Consider the following 14,843-nt stretch of genomic DNA (forward strand, 5'->3'; position numbering starts at 1 on the left):
TATAGGCCAGGGAGAGACTCTGTCTCAAAACCCTGGTGCAGCCGGGCGGTGGTGGCGCACGCCTTTAATTCCAGCACTCGGGAGGCAGAGCCAGGCGGATCTCTGGGAGTTCGAGGCCAGCCTGGGCTACAGAGTGAGTTCCAGGAAAGGTGCAAAGCTACACAGAGAAACCCTGTCTTGAAAAACCAAAAACCAAAACAAAACAGAACAAAAAACATGGTACCTAAGGAACACACACACACACACACACACACACACACACACACACACACACACTTTTTTTTTCAGTGAGTCAGTGTAAAGAGACACAGAATCTCAACCCCCAGGCCACTGTGACTTGGCTGGGGTGGCATCTTCCAGCCCACAGCCAAGCCATCAGCTCAGCTTACTTCCTAGACTGGGACCAAGAGCACCCTGGTCTACACACACAACCTAGCACTGCTTCCCAAAGCCAGCAGGCTCCACAGGACTGCAAACGGCTCATACCCCTGCTGTGGCTCAGGCGTCTGCACCTCCTGAGACAGCAGTGCCCTCCTTAGCTTGTGGGTTCTGACAGGTTGCCTCGAACTTCTCAAACAACCTAGCAGGAAGTTATGGCCAGCCCCCTCCTCCCCTCGGCCCCCAAGTCAAGAACAAAGAAACAGAGACACATTTGGCAGTTTCTCCAGATCTGCTGGGGCCTGGCCTCAAGGTCACAGGGGAAGGTAGTCACAACCCATAAAAGTGACGGGAGACACATCCCATTGCCTGTGTTATTCTTGGACTGAGGTTCCATTCTGGAGACACTTGAGCCCCAGGAATGGGATCCCTGAGGGTGTTGCATATCTTCCTGTGGATGGTGTGGGGGACACATAGCAGAATGGGGCTGGGGACCCTCAGGTTGTATAAGCTCCATCTCACTTTGTCCTGCATGGCTGTTTGGCCCTCGTCTGTCTGAGCTCCCACCCAAAGAATGGATGGAGGTGACCAGGTGACAAGGTTAAGAAATGACATCCCAGCAGAGAGTGCATGGGCCGGCGGGCCTGCAGTGGGAGGTGGTTGTCCTTCCCAGTAGGCTCAGGCTGGCCCACCTCATTCTTTGAATGTTTTGCCTGTGGCAGAGACCCCAGGCTGCTGCCGCCCTGTCACAGCCAGAGTCCGGTGTCAAGAAAGACTCCTGTGACCGAGCCAGGCACCGAGCTGATTGGAAGCTGTGGCTGGCAGGCCATCTCACGTCCTCACCTGGGTGACCAGGTACAAGGGGACCTCCAGGCAGAGCTGGAGGCCCAAGCTCGTTTGTTTTTGTGTTGGTGGGTGGACTACACCTCACTGGTTCTCAGTTTGCAGTGGGAGCAGCCTCAGCCTCCCCAGGCTGCCAAGTGAGAATATGGTTCCGGCTCCGGCCCGGCTCCGGCTCCGGCTCCGGCTCCGGCTCTGTATTGTGGTTCCCTGAGCTTGGACCATTTGGATCCCAGCCCCTGTGGCCATCACATTCTTGCCATCTCAGGGACCTGAGAGGGCACCCAAGAAAGGCAGGCTCCGGGCTGTTTCCCTGCTCTTTTTTAGAGTCCTCTGCTGGGGCACAGACTACAATATCCCAATTCAACACACTTTTCTCTTTTTGTTTGCTTGTGTTTGTTTTTGTTTTTAGAGACAGGGTTTCTCTGTGTAGTTCTGGATATCCTGGAACTCACTCTGTAGACCAGGTTGGCCTCGAACTCACAGAGATTATTCTACCTCTGCTTCCTGAGTACAGATAAAGGCGTGTGCCTGGCTTTCAACAACCTTTACTGTCTCTCTCTCTTTTTCCAGTTTTCTATGACCAAAGGTCACAGTCCACAAGCACCCCCACCACCAAGTGCGGGAGCACAAATGACCCCTGCCCCTTATAGAATATTGCTTCTTCTACCATTTCCTACACCTGGGGCCCTGCAGGCAGCCTTGTGCATTCAACTGCTCACATGTGATGTGATGCTTCTGAGTCATGTGTGTCCTTATGTGTGTCAAAGATCCACCCCAGGCCCTGCTGATCAGTCTTCTTCTTGTCCACTCAGCAGCTGATGGACAGTTGGGCTGGTTGTGAAAAGACGACGCGGTGATGTTGTCCATTGCAGCCTGCAGGTACTCACACAGACTTCTCTTCCATGGCTCTTACATGCCCCTCACAGAATCACTGTTACACTTCTATTGAATCAATCACTGCTACACTTCTATTGAATCACTGTTACACTTCTATTGAATCACTGTTACACTTCTATTGAATCACTGTTACACTTCTATTGAATCACTGTTACACTTCTATTGAATCACTGTTACACTCCTATTGAATCACTGTTACACTTCTATTGAATCACTGTTACACTTCTATTGAATCACTGCTACACTTCTATTGAATCACTGTTACACTCCTATTGAATCACTGTTACACTCCTATTGAATCACTGTTACACTTCTATTGAATCACTGTTACACTTCTATTGAATCACTGTTACACTTCTATTGAATCACTGTTACACTTCTATTGAATCACTCTTACACTTCTATTGAATCACTGTTACACTTCTATTGAATCACTCTTACACTTCTATTGAATCACTGTTACACTCCTATTGTTCCTGCCTGGCTGTTTCTCAATGTCCCTCCCCTTTGCATTCCCATCAGTCACGCTTGAGAGTTCCAGTTGCTCCAAATCCTTGCCAACACTTGATGTTGTCTGTCTTTTTAACCTTAGCCATTACATGGGGCGTGTTAGGCTCTTGTCTCATGGCTACAATCAAATGCTGACAAAAGCAACTTGAGGAGGAAGGGTTTGTTTAGGCCCACAGTTCTGAGCAACACAGTCATCACAGGCAGAGAAGCCTGGGCAACAAGAGCCCCAGCCCATGAGCTACCTCCCTCAGCCACATTCAGGGCTGCTCCTGGGAGGCAGGTGTGAGCAGAGCAGCAGCCTCTGGAACACCACCCATCCAAGATGCCTCCTGCCACAGGTTTTTGCAGTATCCATACAGCTTTGAGGAGACATAGATCTGCAGGTTTTCCTGGGACACATTGGTGTTTTCACTCTGCCTGCCTTGTGTGGTCTCTGTCCTGGTTTAGTTACCTCCATTGTGATAGATGGGGCTTAGCAGGACCCAGGCTGCTTGTAGGCCCTTGGTCCTCCTTCCTTAGCTTCCTGGCCTCCACTGTCCCTGTGAAACACAGACAAGTGGGATGGATGGAGGGCTCAGCCATAGAGGTGATACTATTATGAGGTGAGAAAGCACCCAGTGTGTCACATGGACCTTTTATGATGGCTCAGGTACTAGGGAGGCAGCACCCGCTGTCCTCCCTGGCGGGCCCCCAGCAGGATTTCATTCACTCCACAGTTTGGGATTAGGTGTTTTCATGGGACCCCCGACTTGTTAAGGTTCTTAGGATTCAGGATGCTGCCCTCCTCACTGGCATCGCTTAACCTCCACAGTGAACAGGGGAGGGTCCTCACAGGCAGGACTGCCCGGGACAGTAGGGGAGGAAGGCTTGATGGCTCAATCATTCCCCTGGGAGGCTGAGGCAGGACAGTCACACGTTCAAAGCCAGCCTGGGCTACAGAGTGAGACCCTGTCTCAAAATAAGAAATGAAAGGAGAGCTAGGGGCTGCAGCGTGAGTGAGGCCCTGGGTTCCACAGTAGGACTTCAGAAGGAAGGCAGTTGGTGATGTGGGGTATCTACCAGAGAAGCCTATCCAGACACACTTCCGCTAATAGAAAGTCTTGATTAGCCATCTGGTGACCACACTGGATGTTCAGGACCCCAGCGTAGGCCCGAGCCTCTCTCAGGGTGAGCTTTGAAGCGCAAAAACCGCATTCTTGCTTGACACACCTCAGTTAGCAAGAGCAGTCGAGGAGAAAGGTTACTACGGTTAGGGACTTTCCCAGAACCGTGGACTTGGATGGATCGGGCGGGTCGTTGTTCTTGTTGGCAGGTGTTGATACCTCCATGCTGGGTTTTAAGGCCTGAATGAACTTCCATCATGGTGTCAGCTGCGCTAAGGTCTGGGGGTCTGTTACACTGATGGAGTTTTACTGAGATTAGGTCATATGGAGAAAGAGGAGGCCTAAAGCCCATGAACTGTACCGGCTCCCAGACTCCTTAATTTTCTCAAAAGCTTGTTAGCATTTAACAACCTCATTTTCTTCAAATTTTCCTTGATGATCTTGTGGATCAGGCTCCTAATTTTCCTTCCAATCTTCTCTTCACTGAACTCATTCTAACTTTCTTACCATGGCTTGAAGATACTGTGTAAATAACCTCGTGCTTTGGGCTGGCAATACTAATCCCAGGCTAAATCTGGTCTGTCTGTCAGTAAATCTTTATTGACACACGGCAATGCCCACTGCTGTGAGGACAGATCCACAAAGTGATCTCCTACCTGCACAGATCAAGCATGCTGAACCGGGGCTAAGTGTTTAGCGAGGGTACCAAGGGTGAAAGGTGGGGTGCACACAGTCAAAAGCTTCAGAAATCCGGCAAACCTACCTGAGTCCCATTGGGCATGGCCCATAGACCACAGGACACCCTCAGCCTTCAGCCCACTTCCCTTTCCTTCCTGCTCCTTCCCTTTCTTTGAGGGGAGAATGGAAGCCAGGGCCTTGGACATTATGCCTAGGCTCTTACACAGAGCCTCACCCCTATCCCGGTTCACAGGCATGACAGTCACCAGCCATAGATGGTACTGGAGCTCCTGAGCTGGAGTGAGTCACACTGGGATGCAATACACCTGTAAAACACACCGATTTTAATGGGTTGCTATGAAAAATGAACGCAAGCATACACATCAATCTCCAGCTTAAATTATAATCTTGGACCATTGGACTGAATAAAAATAGATGATTATAATTAATTTCACCTGTCTTTCTTCCCGCCCTCATTGCTATGGCTACTAGAAAAATCTCGCCTGCGTGTGTCATCCCATCTACGGCTCAAATGTCGTGTCTGTCACTTAGTCGATAATACCGGAGCATCTATCTTCTTCAGTTCTGTTGGCCGACAGACACTATGTGAGATCCGCAAGCGAGTCCTCCGGCCTCTGGGAGCCTCATTAAGGAGAACAGCGTGACATCTCTCCAGGGTTCAGTTCAGGGCAACATGTGAACAACACATCGCCATGACACCCAACACATGCTGGGTAAGCAAATGAGATGTCATTGCCGCCTCTGCCCCCTGCTCTGAATCCTATCACCCCCTCCCCCCGCAGTGTCCCCATAAAACCTCCCACCTCCAGGGGTGCCCGGGTGGCCCTGTTTCTGAGCATGGACAGTCTTTCCTGTGCTGTCTGGCTCCTGATCATCCAGTCAGTCTGCGAGTGACCTATATGCCCTCGCCCTACCCCATCCATCACTCTTCAAGGGGTCACTGGTGAATCCCTTCTGCCCACACCCTGGACCCCCCCTCCAGTGTTTCAAACCACTGTTCCCTCACTGGCTCCATCCTTGGCCCTTTCAGATGAAAAGTGAACCAAACTTGCGGAGTTCCTCTGAAACGGTAGGAGAGGAACCCTAAAACAGTGGACCTCAAAGAATTACCATTGCCACGGGGAATCCCATGAATCACAGAGAGCCAGCCGAGGCCCTGACAGGGAGTTTCGCAGCCCTGGTGAACAAGGCTCTGGGTTTTCATTTCGTCCTTTATGTACAAATTCTAACACTGACACAGGAAAAAGCAAGAAACTAGAAGGTTCTCTCTCCCCAGAGCTGGCCAAACTGTAACTAGATCCATTTTTTTTTTTTTTTTTTTTTTTTTTTTTTTTTTTTTTTATCAATCTCTGTTTCCTAATTTCTTTGGAACACAGGGAAAGCGAGGCAGCAGGTTTACCAACCTAGGTGTCTGGTTCAGGGATAGCTCGCTCACCCGCGCCCCCATGACTGAGTCTCCCTCAGGTGGGTAAGGCGAGGAGGCCGCTGCCACTCTCATGGACAGTGAGGCCATTCCTGCTTGGAAATGCCTATCTCCAGCTGGCTGGGACCTGCCCCCGCTGCCCAAGGCCAGAGGTGCCTGTGAGGAAGACAGCCCATCCGTGTCCTCCACACCAGGCCACCAGAGAATGGGGATGTCAGGGCTCCCAGCTCCTTGTATCGTTATATGCTGAGCCATAAACAGCTCTCCAGGCCCCAAATTAAAAGGTCTTTTATTGGGAGAACAGACCCAAACAAATGCCGGCCTCCAACTGAAATGCACAGACAAAGCAGTGCCCAGGGCTGCGGTCCACATAGTCGGGAATGTGAGCCAAGCCCATTGATGTAAGCACGTGAAGAAGGAGGAAAGGTCCCCAACCAGATCAGCATATCCAGTCTCCAGGTCCAAGGTCCTGGACCCCCAGGAAGAAGGGCAGACACCCCACCTCCCAGTCAAGAACTCCAGCAAAAGGCTGATGCCAGAGAGAAGGAAATCTTAGACATGCCAGGGACTGTGTCCCCTATCTGGGCCTGTCCCTCATCTGGGACCCAACATGAGCTGGCATCTGGTCTTTTTGTCTGTTCCCTGCCAAGGCGACCTGGTTCTTAGCTCCATGCCCAGTGACCTGATGATGGCAGGTATCACCAAAGCCCAGAGGGATGTCCCATCCCCACGGACTCAGTGTCAAATGGCAGCCGTGCCACAGTCTTGTGAAGCCGATTGTGTCTGTACATTTGTGTGTCTGCATCACGGAGCCCAGACGGTCCCGTGTCCCACTCGGCGGCCACGGGAGCCACCCAGCAGCAGAAAGAGTGTGGGACATGAGACTCGTTACAGCCCAGAGTGAACTGAGGCTCAGACCAAGGGACCCCCAAGAAGGACAGAACATAAGAAGATAAAAGCTATGGGAGTGACTGTCACCCCACCCCATCACATTGGCCACAGCAGGTCACAAGCCAAGCCTGTCTCCAGGATGGTAAAGGAAGCTGCCACTGTCATTGAGAGCAGGGCAGCGGGATAAGAAAGGGGCAGGTGGCACAGGCTCATTCTTAGGTGTTCTAACGCTGCCCCCCTGATCTAGACTACTACGCCGCTGTCAGGGAAGGTGAACTGTTAACAGACAGCCGGGCAAAAACAAAGGACACTAATCCACTACCTCATAGGGCAGACACTGCTATCTACCTCTGGGTCAGGAAACTGAAACAAGGAGGCTGGAGAGACGCTGCAGAGGCTAAGAGCGCATGCTTCTCTTCCTGAGGATGCAAGTTCGTTTCCCAGCATGCACAACCACTCATAACTGGTCTTTGCGGGCACACGCACTCAAGTCTGCTTACCTACACAAGATACATAATTAATTATATAAAGGAAAGCAAATCTTTTTTTTGAAATATCTTTTTTTATTTTTTTTAATCTTTTTTTTAAAGATTTATTTATTATTATACAGTGTTCTGCCTGCACGCCAGAAGAGGGCGCCAGATCTCATTACAGATGGTTGGGAGCCACCATGTGGTTGCTGGGAATTGAACTCAGGACCTCTGGAAGAATAGCCAGTGCTCTTAACCGCTGAGTCATCTCTCCAGCCCAGGAAAACAAATCTTAAGAAAAACAGAAGAAATGAATTCTAAATACTAAGGACAGAAGAATTAATGAAACAAAACAGAACAAAAACCTCCTCAGAAGTTTGGGCTGCGGGTCAGCTGTAGAACGCTCGCTCACCTGGTGTGTACAGAGAGAGCCCTGGGACATTGCCAGCATAGGAAAAGGGGGAAAGACGTGGGCCTGGAGAGACAGCTTAGAGGTTAAGAGCACTGTCTGTTCTTGTAGAGGACCAGGGTTCAGTTCCCAGCACCCACATCAGGCAGCTCACAACACCTGTAACTCTAGTTCCAGGGGATCTGTTTCCCTCTTCTGGATTCCACAGGCACCTGCACTTACGCGCGCGTGCACGCGCGCGCGTACACACACACACACACAGAGAGAGAGAGAGAGAGAGAGAGAGAGATGCACATGCACATGCATATGTACAATTTTTTTAATTAAAATAATTAACAGTCTCTGTAACCCCTCACCTCCACGAGTCTCCATTCTTACAACTTGGCGTGCTCTTTGTCCCGAGCCTCAGCTTGCTTCACTAATCAAAACCTCATGACGCCAACGTTGTCGGGATCCATTCCACCCATTGATCTGGGCCCTCTTCAGCTGCCGTGGGATTGGTTCCTAAGGACAATCCCGGGAGCTCTGTGACTTCACACGAGGGATGCCCTTACCAGAGAAGGGCTCAGAAGGATCCCTGAGTCTCCACCCGCCTCAGACCTGGAGAGAGCAAGAAACAGAGCAGAGAGGATACAGAGACCTTGGCTCCAGATGCTTGATTTAGCCTCACCTTGGGGCTGGCCGCCTCGGATCACTCTACAATCCTGAGGTAGGTCGAGATGTGCAACTACTCTCTCCAAGCTTCAATTTTCTCATTTCAGCTCAGCCCTGTGTGTACTGTGGTCAACAGAGGCAACATGATGGGGCAGGGAGGGTGTGCCCTACACATACCTGTGTGTATGTGTGTGTGCGTGTATGCACGTGTGTGTGTGTGTGTATTTGTATACATGTCTGTGGGCGTGTTCACATGTGTCCTGTAAGGGAGAGGACTTTGGAGACCCAGTTCAGCAGAACTGAGCTGTGACTGTGACTCCCGTGGCATCCTGTGGTCACCTCTGGTTAGCAAGGTGTGACTACAGGAAACATTGACTCTTAGTTGTCCTAGAATGGCATGGGTGCCACTGTGCCCCCTCACCCTGGAGGGGCTATTAGGAGCCTCAGAATTTGACCCGATGGGACCCTGGATGGGGTGGACCTCAAATGTAGCATCCTATCTGCTTCGTCTGCCTGACCTCTTGGTAACAGGGTCTTGTAGACAGAGCTGAGATCCTTCGTGTGCTGGTCAACAGTATAACGCACCCAGACAGGCAGTGGGCATCACTAGTGGGGCCTGACGTTCCGGGTCATACGCCACTCAGGTGCCAAGTCTGGCAAGAGGCCAGGCAGATATGCCCCGTACCTGCCTCAAAGCCCCGACCTTGTCCTCATCGCCACCTCACCCTCACAATTGCCAACACAACTAGCCAGGCAGTGTGACGTGTGACAGCCAGCAGTGCATGCCGGGACAAGTGACACCCTGCCCTGAAGCTGTGGGAGACCATCACAAGCCACTACTGGATTCCATCTGGGACAGGATCTCTCCCTGAACCCAGAGCCCATTGATTCGGCTAAGCTGGCTGAGCAGCGTGCTCAGGGATCCACTCATCTCTGTCCCCAAAGGCGGTGGTTCCAGGAATCCACCACCATGCCAGTGTGTGTGTGTGTGTGTGTGTGTACACATGCTCTGGGGATCTGACCTCAGGCTTTCCTGCTGGCAGGGCAGCCTCCCCAGTCTGCTTTGTTTTATGTAAATTTGCCAGGCAAATGCAAAGCAATAAGCAAATGAGTGAGCGCGCCCTGCCCTCACCGTGTCCCCAGGTGCTGCTCCTTCCTGCTTTCCAAGGAGTTTCCTCCTCGGTCCATGCTGTGAGCCCCACGGGGCCTCATTCTCCCTCACCACCCATCATTTCCCCCTATAACGTCTCTTCTGTCTTCACTGTCGGGACCCACACAGGTTTCCTAGTGAGAACTTACTCAGGGTCCGAGAATCTAGGCTTGCTTTACTTAGCAGGGCTGCATAAGGGGATGATTGGACCACGGGCGTGGTTACCAGGTGTTTGGAAGGGGCTACACTTGGCTGTGTGGTGTGCTTTGATCTAGCAAGGGGGAGGTCTTTGGCCCCGCCCCTTGACATTGTTATAAAAAGGCCTTTTGAAGAGAGAGATGGGGCCGGTGGGTTTTGACTCAGGTCCTCCCAAAGCTATCCTGTGTCTCTGTCTTTTTTCTCGTCAACTAGGTCTCTCTTTCGACCTAATCTCTTATCCCTCTCTCCTCCTCATAGGAAACCCTTTTAAAAGGTGGGAGCTGGCCTCCCACACCTCGCCAGGAGTTGCAAGGCAGGATTCCTGATGACTGAGGAGAGGTTGCAGGAGTGGGGTGTCTCAACCTACGGCCTGTTGTTTAGAAGCTTCGGGACCACAGAAAGGGCACTAGGATCCTGAGTGTCCCCAGCTGTACAATCCCCAGTAAAGCCATACTCAGAATGTGACTCTCCAGAGGCAGGGTCAAGGATGAATGCTGAGGAGGCTGGAGCCCCAGCAGCCTGGGGTACTACTGTACAGGAGTGGAAATGGTGGGCTAGCGTGGCAGTATTGACTGGAAGAAGAGACTCATAGAGAAGGAAGATTTTTCATTTTGGAAAGGCCCATGAATAATGAACCCCAAGTTCCAGCTACATGAGACTTGGAACCCCAGCATTTCTATTGCTCTTTCTGTTTGGTGGTATTTTCTTTTGTTACCAGGGAATGATGTGGGTGGCTCTTCCCCATCCAATCCAGCTTTTTAAAGTTCCTATTCGTTTTCTTTTTCTTCTTTCTTTTCTTTCTTTCTTTCTTTCTTTCTTTCTTTCTTTCTTTCTTTCTTTCTTTCTTTCTTTCTTTCTTTCTTTCTTTTTCTGAGGTTCTCTACATAGTTCTAGCTAGACTCAAACTTGCAGCAATCCTCTTGTCTCTGCCTCCCCAGTGTTGAGATGACAAGTGTGTGCTACCACGCCTGGATGGATGAAAACCGAATTTTAAAACAACTTATCAAACAAGCAAAAACATAGCATGAAGGCAGGGAAGACGGACTGATTTCTTCTCGGTCTCCATTTATCCTCACGCCTGTGGCTTTGTGGTCCCTTTCGTATCCTGCCCCATTAGTCCGGAATTCACTCAGACCTTCTGTAAAATATGAAGCGGCAGATGCTGCATAGGGGATTGAGACAGCCCGGCTCAGCTCGCAATTCACACTGAGACGCACTGATTTACCAGGGGGAAGTGTGTTGTGTGCCCTGGGTCCTGGGCCCATACGGGAGAGAGATTGCCAGGTAGCTGAGGCCCTTTCGTACACACAGGGGCCTTGGGGATAAAGAGACAGGCGGGCCAGCTGCAAGTCACCAGGGCTCTGCCCAGCCTTCGCCCATGACCAGTTCTTCCCAAGGGCTCCACAGCAGGCTGACTTTTAGAGTAACAGAACCAGGCCATTGACTTAGCAGCGGGGGCTGGGAGAGAGGGAATTGGCCTGTTGGACAGCCATCAAGGTGGTGTGAGGTTCTTTATACTAGCCCTTCTCAGCAGGATTCTGGGAGGCTCCCAAGCTCAGAAGAGAAGCCACAGGGTAGGAGGGCCAGTAGAAGGTGCAGCCCTGAGTGGACTTAGTCCTGAGTGGACTTAGCTATAACCTGCTTTTCCCCATGGAATGGGGGTTCTGCCAGGCCATGCATAATGCCACTGTCACCCTTGCTATTTTTTAAAAGTTTATTTTTATTTTATGTGCATTGATGTTTTGACTGAATGTATGGTGGTGTGAGGGTGTTAGATCTTGGAGTTACAGACAGTTGTGAACTGCCATATGGGTGGTGAGAATTGAACCCGGGTCCTCTGGAAGAGCAGCCAGTGCTCTTAACCACTGAGCCATCATCTCTCCAGTCCCCACCCTTGTTATTTTACATCCTCAGGAACACAAACTGAAGGCTTTTTCAGAAAGCCACCGCTTGGGAATAGTCCCAGGGGCTGCTGTGGGGACCCTCCCTACACCTGCAGCCTGAGATGGAGTTCCCCATAAGGAGCAAGGCGTGTCTCCCTGCTCACGGGCTCAGAACCTAAAATCCCAGAACTTGGATGGAAGGAAAAACTACCTTCATTTTGATCACTCCCGGTGCCCTCCCTTCCGCTAAGAACAAAGACCACAGACCACAGCAGCCCCTGGGACTCTGGGGCTTTATCCTCAGTCAGGATCAGAGAGACCTGCTGCCATGTTAGAGCTATTGAAACGATTGGAAAAATAGCACTGATTCTTGTCAATACCTCGGAGCAGCACAAACGCCTTCCTCCCCTGGGAGTGTGTTCTTTGACACATCCGTGGAGAGGCCTGCCTGGTTACAGCATCACAGCCTCCTGTCCATTTAATATTGCATATGGAAAAGCTTTCCTTTTAGAAAGATTTACTTAGTTTTATGGGATGTGTGTGTGTGTGTGTGTGTGTGTGTGTGTGTGTGTGTGTGTATTTGCATGTATGTAAGTGCACCTTGTGTGTGCAGTACCTGAGGAGGCCAGAAGAGGGCGTTAGATCTCCCGGAACTAGAGTTACAGGTAGTTGTGAGCTGCCACATGGGTGCTGGGAGCCAAACTTGGGCCTCTCTGCAGGAGTGGTCAGTGCTCTTAACCTCTGATCCATCTCTCCAGCCCTGAAAAACATGCTTAAGACAGTTGCTTGGGCTTCATCCAACTGTCAAAGAGATCAGTGACACCAAAGGGACACTCAGCTGATCCTCAAGGCCTGGTGGGGAGTCCGTGGTAGCCTGCTACGCAGCTGGAAATGTCCCCCACAGGCTCCTGTGTTTGAATATGTGGTCCCCAGCTGTTCTGGAAGGTTGTGGGGTCTTAGGAGATGGGCCCCAGCTGGGAGAAGTAGGTCACCTGGGGTGAGCCTGGAGGTTTGATAGCCTGATCCTGCTTCCTCCTGGCTCTTTTGCATCCTGTCTATGAAACCTGTGTGACCAGCTATTTCCTGGTCCCCACCACCCACTGGTTCCCTCGGAGCCAAAACACCCTTCTTCCTTAAGTCATTTTTATCACAGCTTTGAACAAAGTAACTCACACACCTCCCTTATCCACTGAGATACACTCCTAAGCCCCCAACGATATCTCCAACTGCACAGGGTGACCGTGATAACCTTTCACCTTTTCTAGCTTCTCTCGAAGGGCCGGCTTGGCTGATCTTGCACGTGACTACCCCCAGCCACGCCCGTGAGCCACGATAAAAGTAAGGAGCAATCAGCAAACCTGGGGAACACAGAAAAGGGAGGCTGGAGAGAGAAGGGACCCTGTTGAGAATGGGGTCCAGGGGCCGGGGCGGTGGCTCAGTGGTAAAGTTCTTGCCACTCAAATGCGAGGACCTGAGTTCGGATCCCCATAAACCTGGATACGGTAGGGCCCGTGTGCAATTTCGGCCTTCCTATGTCAGGATGGGGTATGGAGTCCAGTGTCTGCCTCAAAACCAAACCAAAAAGTAGCCCTGAGACTATCATTAAGGGTGGGAGTTCGGGGGGCCTGGCCTCTGTGTCTGGGGCCACACGGACTGCTGGAGCCTAGGTGAGGCCAGAGCAGCCAGCTGGGGGCGGCGGGGGTCAGGGGACCTAACTTCCACTAAGCCTCGCATTTGTTGGGCTGGAAATCTCAGGGTTCATTCCAGCATGGAAAGTGTGCTCAGTGCCTCCCAACACCCAATCTGCAGCCCAGTGATAAGAAAAAAGATGGCCCGGCGGTGGTGGTGCACGCCTTTAATCCCAGCACTCGGGAGGCAGAGCCAGGCGGATCTCTGTGAGTTCGAGGCCAGCCTGGGCTACCAAGTGAGTTCCAGGACAGGCGCAAAGCTACACAGTGAAACCCTGTCTCGAAAAACCAAAAAAAAAAAAAAAAGAAAAAGAAAAAAGATGGTCACCGGGCAGGTGCCATGGAGTGGACTTCTAACTTACGGCTTTGAAACCCAGCTCATGACTCCCCGGCTCAGGCACACGCTCGCTGTAAGCGGCATGTGGAATTTCCAGTCGTGACCTAGGCTCTCGTGCAATGTGGAATTTACATAGCCCCGTGTGAGCGGCTGTGTGTTGAGTATGCATGTGTACCTGGAGATGGAATGTGTGTGGATGGTGCTAACGGGCGGCTCTGGGCATCTGGAAGGTGTTGGGTTTAATGTCCGGAGCTGCTGGCCAGTCACCTAAGAGCTTGTGTGTGCGCTGGCTGCAGCTGTACAAACTACACCGCCCCGGCCCAAGGCCCTATCAGGGCCATTGAAGATACTGGCTGCTTTGTGAGTCTCCACCGGGGCCCTGGCCCCGAGGGACTGGCCTGGCATGGGTGGGTCTGTCTGAGGCTGCTTTCATTCCTGCCCACCAGGGAAGCAGCTCCACGAGGGTCATAGGTGGTGGTCTGACCCACGGACTACACCCACTCCTCTCCCAGGGAACCCTATCCTGTACCCCACATTTCGAGGTCCTTCCTGAAGGCTCTGTTTGTATTCAGGGCTGCCAGGAACACAATGTGTTTGTAGGGACTTGGGAACATTTGTAACCCAGAGGTGGGGGTGGATTTGAGGTTGACAGTTGACCCCACAAGTAGAGACAGGGTAGGGTTGGAGTGTGACACCTCTCCATCCATCCATCCATCCATCCATCCATCCATCCATCCATCTGTCCATCCATCCATTCACCCTCCCACTCATCCATCCATCCATCCATCCATTCATCCATCTGTCCATCTATCCATCTATCCATTCATTCACCCTCCCACTCATCCATCCATCCATCTATCTATTCATCTTTCCATCCATTCATCCATCCATCCGTCCGTCCGTCCGTTTGTCCGTCCATCCATCCATCCATCCATCCATCCATCCATCCATCCATCCATCTATTCACCCTCCCACTCATCCATCCACCCACCTACTTGTCCACTCACTTCACTGACCCACCCATCTCTCCCTCCTTGTGAACAATCTGAGCGAGTCCACCCTGTCCACTCAGGAAGAGCTGTACAGAAGCCACTCTGCGCCTTTGTAATGTTCTGACCCACTTGGGGAAACAAGAACCAAAGACACACAGAGTGAGCAAGAGTGCCAGGCCCGGGCTTATGTGCGAGGACAGCAGAGCCGCTGGACCTCAGATGCCCACGGGCCTGCTGTTCTGCCCGTTGGCCGAGGGTATCCCTGTCGACCGCTGCTCCTGGGTTTCAATGCCTGTGCCAGCAGGTCCCTGCAGGTGG

At 51.6% G+C, this 14,843-nt stretch overlaps 1 protein-coding gene and 2 long non-coding RNA genes across 3 annotated transcripts in view; 2 read left to right on the plus strand and 1 right to left on the minus strand.

Annotated features, from left to right (window-relative positions):
- The first annotated feature begins 283 nt into the window (after nt 1-283).
- LOC128120595 (uncharacterized) lies at nt 284-5,711 on the plus strand. The gene is made up of 3 exons (XR_008221906.1): nt 284-2,100; nt 4,902-5,143; nt 5,461-5,711. It is a non-coding gene; the product is annotated as an uncharacterized LOC128120595 (long non-coding RNA).
- A 122-nt stretch (nt 5,712-5,833) lies between these two features.
- Nucleotides 5,834-14,843, plus strand: part of Rflna (refilin A) — a 37,705-nt gene continuing 28,695 nt past the window's right edge. The window contains exon 1 of the mRNA XM_052755474.1: nt 5,834-8,332. The gene's annotated coding sequence lies outside the window, so the exon portion shown is untranslated. The remainder of the gene's footprint in view (nt 8,333-14,843) is intronic.
- The window catches only part of LOC128121068 (uncharacterized), a 12,508-nt gene continuing 6,013 nt past the window's right edge, over nt 8,349-14,843 (minus strand). The window contains exon 3 of the long non-coding RNA XR_008222056.1: nt 8,349-14,843. This exon is cut by the window's right edge and continues 3,707 nt beyond it. This is a non-coding gene — a long non-coding RNA (uncharacterized LOC128121068).

Source organism: Peromyscus californicus, unplaced genomic scaffold (genome assembly GCF_007827085.1).
Source record: "Peromyscus californicus insignis strain IS unplaced genomic scaffold, ASM782708v3 Scaffold_2__1_contigs__length_46816999, whole genome shotgun sequence".
In the NCBI taxonomy this organism is placed as follows: domain Eukaryota; kingdom Metazoa; phylum Chordata; class Mammalia; order Rodentia; family Cricetidae; genus Peromyscus; species Peromyscus californicus.